This window comes from Simochromis diagramma, unplaced genomic scaffold, assembly GCF_900408965.1.
Source record: "Simochromis diagramma unplaced genomic scaffold, fSimDia1.1 OVJJ01000753.1, whole genome shotgun sequence".
NCBI lineage: Eukaryota > Metazoa > Chordata > Actinopteri > Cichliformes > Cichlidae > Simochromis > Simochromis diagramma.
Genome location: NW_024387523.1, coordinates 11307559 through 11312872, shown reverse-complemented (window position 1 = coordinate 11312872; position 5314 = coordinate 11307559).

The window sequence follows — 5314 nt, the reverse complement described above, 5'->3', positions numbered from 1 at the left end:
ACAAACCACTGTCCTAACTACGAGAACTACCCAACATCTTTCTTTAAGTATTTAAGGATGTAGACGTCTTTGCTGTGTTTGTCTTACCTACAGATGGGTATTCTTTATAGACAGAAGTGCCTATAAAGAAGCATGCTTTGTTATTGTTTGTTAATCTGTAAAAATGTAAATAAAATAGTGGTTACAACTGTACTATGATTACAAGGAGCAGCGATAACTGACATACCAGTGCAGTACCTTGTATTTTTGAATGCTAACCCAACACTGTGTTTGATACTAATTGGGCACGTAGATTCTTAGCACACCCAGTTAAGAAATAAGGATAGGGAGGTAGAGTGTAGAATATATCAGCCTATAGGCACCTTTATACATCGCATCGATGATTTAGACATCAGTGACAGTATTACTGTAGCCTGCATGTCTCTGGGGCCTTGGCACAGTCCATTGGCTAGTAGTGTCCTTTAATGATTTATGATTGAACTTAGCCCGTGAACTCCCCAGAGGATCCCCGAGAGCGAGAGGCACAGGGAGTGACCAGTTTTATGGCAGGACTGGGAATCAATTATGCTAATGGTGGCTAATGAATGCACTTGAGGGAACTGCTCCCGCACTCAAGGGCCATTTTTTTCATTTGCATATTGATGGCAGAAGGACAGTGGCCACTTTCATCCGGCTCTGATGAAGGACTGCTGAAATGGTTCTGCGTGTGTTCCCTTTACTCTTCCTTGGTTCTCTTTTCTCTGACCGTTTGCTGTCTTTAATAAAAACGGTTTAGGACTACACAATCGTTTCCCCCACAACACGGAAATACACACAATACACAACTGTGCTGTCAACCAAGCCTCTCCCGTCTTTTTCAGTAGTCTGAAGTCATTTTCAATTAGGGCCATTTTGTGGTCAGTCACTGATGAGTCCTGGAAGTGCTCCAGTTTCGCCCCAGTGGACCCTGATAGACACCGTATACAGTAGTTTAACATGCATTAAGTCATCTGTTTGCAAAGATAGACATCTGGCTATACTCTCTCTCACTCCACTAAAATGCATTAAGGTAAATAACGCCGGACCATGAGCGAAATCACTATGTCTGATGCTTCTCAGTCGAGTAAAGAAGGCAATGAATATGAAATGTGTTATGAATAAGTTATGCGGTTGCGCTGACCCAGCAAAAAAGGACTGGTTGTGAAATTAAGGCTTTTTCAATATGCAGAAGTGTTGGCTTCCTTATTCACTGAGATAATGAAAGTGAGCTGTTAATTAACTGTTTAAAGGAATAGTTTGCAATTGCCAAATTCTCTTATTCGTTTTTTAAGCCAAGAATTGGAGATGAGAAGGGCCGTACCATTCTCATGTGTTTGTTAAACAGCACAGTGTGGATGTTTTTTCCCATAGCTCCTGAAAAGCTTCAAAATGTGGCTGATGTACACAATAAATTTCTCATTAAAAAAGGTCCTCATTTAAAAACTAGTATCAAAGTACAACCCTCACAACTTGTCTTTGCAACTCTTTAGTTTTTACATGGTTTAAATAAAGGAGCACATGTTGTGTTAATTCACATCATAAAAACTAAGTGAACATTTTCCCCACTAAAGCTTCATGTAGTATTTTTAGTAGTTTATATTTATAATATAATATGTTTATATCACAGTTCAAACAACTAATGACCAGTTCAATTCCATCTCAACAGAAAACCACAACAATCAAACTATCCCTTTAAGGAAGCACTTGGCAACAGTGGGAAGGAAAAACTCCTGCCATCACCCGCGACCTGTTGGCGGTAAATGGAGGGAGACTGGACGTAAGACACGCTGTGGAAAAGAGCCGGTGTTTTAAATATAAATCTGGTTTAAAATTGGTCAGCCAACCCACAAACAAAAGTTCATGATGACCTTCCTTTAGCAGCCTGTCAACATAGTCCTGTACCGTGGGAACCCTGAACATAAGTGCTCAGGAGATGTGACTAAATAACATCCAGTAATAAAAAAATAGTGGGTATTTATTTTCAATCTACTTCAAGAAAGGACAGAAAAACACTTTATTAACAGAGTCGTGGACTATTATACCTGAGGAAGATAAAGTTTTGGGCTGACAAATAACTGAAACTTCCATGAGTGATGCTATCACTCTGTGGAATAGGCAGAGGCAGACAGGCAGTGTTGGAGGCTCCCACTAATTTGATCTGGTGACATTTTCTTCTCCAGCTCCTCAGGGGGAAAAGAGCAGCAGAGACAGAGTGAGGGAGTTAGAAATGGAGGTGCTTGGAGAGAGAGTAAGAGAGCGATAAAGAGGGAGAGAGGGAGCGAGAGAGTGATGGCGAAGGAGACACTAATGAACACAGACAACAAAGACCCTAACCTGAGCTCCAAGCCCCTGGAGACACAGAGAGGTTTTTCATTGGGTCAATAAAAGCACTGGACCGTGTCTGCGTTGGCTTGCCCTTCAAGCACCCGCTTAACTACTGAGGGAGACTTTTGTTCAAGGTTGCAGGAGTTAAAGGGAGTATCACTGAATTTCATATCTGAAAATTGCAGAGAGTGTTGATCATAGTCTGTTGTGTGCAGAAAGATCTGCGACATCTTGTTTGAGTGAAACCAAAGCGCACAGGGGATGTGTTACAGTCACTATGTCACTAGATTTTAATTCAAAGCTATGGTTCTGCTGTAATAAAGTTTAGTTAGATGCAAAATCTCAATCAAACAAGGCAATCATACACTGATAAATATAGAACCTCTGTTTTTTTTTAAATTTAGACTCACTCAAAGGGAGCTTTTAATTGCATCGGAGAATAAATCAATTCTTAATTTAAGGACTATTTCAAAGTTAAACAATAAATAACTGACACCAAGGTATATGGAGAAAGGATGACTATATTTCCCACTGGATATTTCAGAGTTAATTTCTGCAAGAGAGCAGCGCGGTGTCCCTTTGCCAAATCGGAGGAACGTGGCAGTTAGAGGAAGGAGAGAGAGGTTAGCCAAAATCAGCATGATGAGTTATTGACTCTTGGCTTGTAATTTCATTTTATGCACCAAGTGGCATACAAGATATCACACTGTTCATAATCCTCAGCGTCCCTGAACACACACGCGTGCCTCCCACTGACTCCTTCTTGTTATTAAAGGGGAATCTAAAGCCGTATGTCTTCCTCCACTGTGGGAGGAGAGCCTCGAGTCTGGAGTCTTCACACCAGGACTCACACCTGAAGGGAAAGCGCGAACATGCACACGCACATGCACAAAAACACTGGGGGATATATACTTAGTTGCCCTACGAAGTCCCCCCACGTCTGACATATGTCACTCCCAATCTGTTCAGCAGGCCACACATATCTCTAGTGGGGTACTGGCACAGCGGCACAGAGGGCTGCAGAGGGAAAAGGCTGGGCAGAGGGAAAAACAGAAAGAGCTGAAGACTGAACAAGAGGGCACAGGGGGACGGAGACAGCAAGAGAGTGAGAAGAGAGCATGAAAGAGGCAGAGAGAGCTGCTGCTAGTGGTTGCCACCCTTTCCGTGCTAATTGGTAGTCTGGAAACAACACCATCTGTTCTTTAAGAAAGTCAGATGCACAATATAAAAATATGCCACCACTCCTGAATACATTTACAAGCAGCCAAGGCAAATAACTCAACAGCCCCGGGCTTCTTTCAACACAAGGATCCTGTAGGACACAAGCTAGACAGGCATCTGTTATACTTGTTATAATGTTTAGGGATGTTAAATCTAGTCCTGGGTTCCTGCCAGGGAGTGCTGAATAATGTAAATATATGATGGTGGAGATGCATTGAGAAGAGGTCTGCAGAATATTTTTTATGTATGAAGTAGGAAAGGAGAAGGAATAATTCAGAGTCCACCTGTAACCATGCAGATTGCCATTTGCATCCTAGGAAAAGGCACAAATGGAAGTGGGGTGCCATCATGTGGATGAGTAATGCAGTTACACTTAAAAGAAGGAGAAGAAATGCTGCTTTATGTGTGCCACTTAATTATCAAATAATAAAGAGAGGAAAAAAGTGGCTGTAGATGTGGACTATCAACACTTCAGAAGTGATATTCATAAAATGAGATCTGACTTTCATCTGAATATAGTTATGGGCTAATGCTTGAATTATGCTTCAGCAAGAAATCTACATCTTAACGTATGACGTTAACTAAAACTTCTTTTAACCCTACACCATAACCTTCTACATAACCTGATGTGCACCTCTCGAGAACTGTAACTACACATCTCGACGACGGAGTGACTTGAATGGCGTGGAAGGTTGTAGTGTGGGGGGAAAAGGAGTTTCTGGTTATGATGTAAGTTCAGACATGTTTTCCCCGAGAAGTCTCAATCAAGCTTAAGCGGATAAAATAATCACCTATACTTTTTATGCCTTTGTTTCGCACAGCGCTCATGGTGAAAATTAAACAACTCTTCAAATTAATAAGTCCAGATCCTCCTGCAATTAGCAGTTTATAGACTTGTACAGGAATTATTCCTACAATCAAGTCTGAACCGAACAGTCTTCTTTAGGTCACGCCACAGCAGTGCATCAGCTGCCCTTCCAAGGACTTCTTGACACAGTTTTGAGTTTGTTGTTCAGACCCTGAGGTGGCCGGTTAATCCAGATCATGGTGCTCCTTCCACTATCACTCACATTTCAATGCTGCTTTGCATTTTGGGTTAAATATTGTTAGACTACTTGTTGGTATTTCTGAAGGTGTTTTCTTTTAATCTCTGGTTCACATCACGAAATCTTGATGACATGCATGATGTGGGTCCAGAAATCTGAAGTCCTTGGCATTTCGCTGAGTTGATTGAGTGCACCTTTTCCAATCTCATCTTCATACCCAAAACAGCTGACTACATAGCTTTGTAGAAAATTAATTAACATAGATGTTCACAAACCGGGACTGTGTACAGATAAGGTACATGTGTGGTTTAACCTGGTTGTGTTTATTGATGACTGTGACCTTACGTGACATTCAGACCACATTATATGAGAAATAAATCCTAGTGAGTCAAACTTTTTGATCCAGTGGAATTACAAAGATTATTGCTGAACAAGCCCAAAAACTCCCCAGCTCCCCTTCATGTCCACATCCACACACCTAGTAGCAATCACACTGATTCACACTAATCACTCTCACACACAACAGTTGGAATTATAGGAATGGATAAAAATTGGGGGGGGGATGCTGTTCAATGTTCAAAAATAATCCTTATATGTGGGAGTAAAAGCAATACTAATGCTTTTTTTTACTGCACAAAAGAAATGGGTTTAAATGTTCATTAGACCGATAAAAAAATAATAATAATCCAGATGCTAGAAACCAT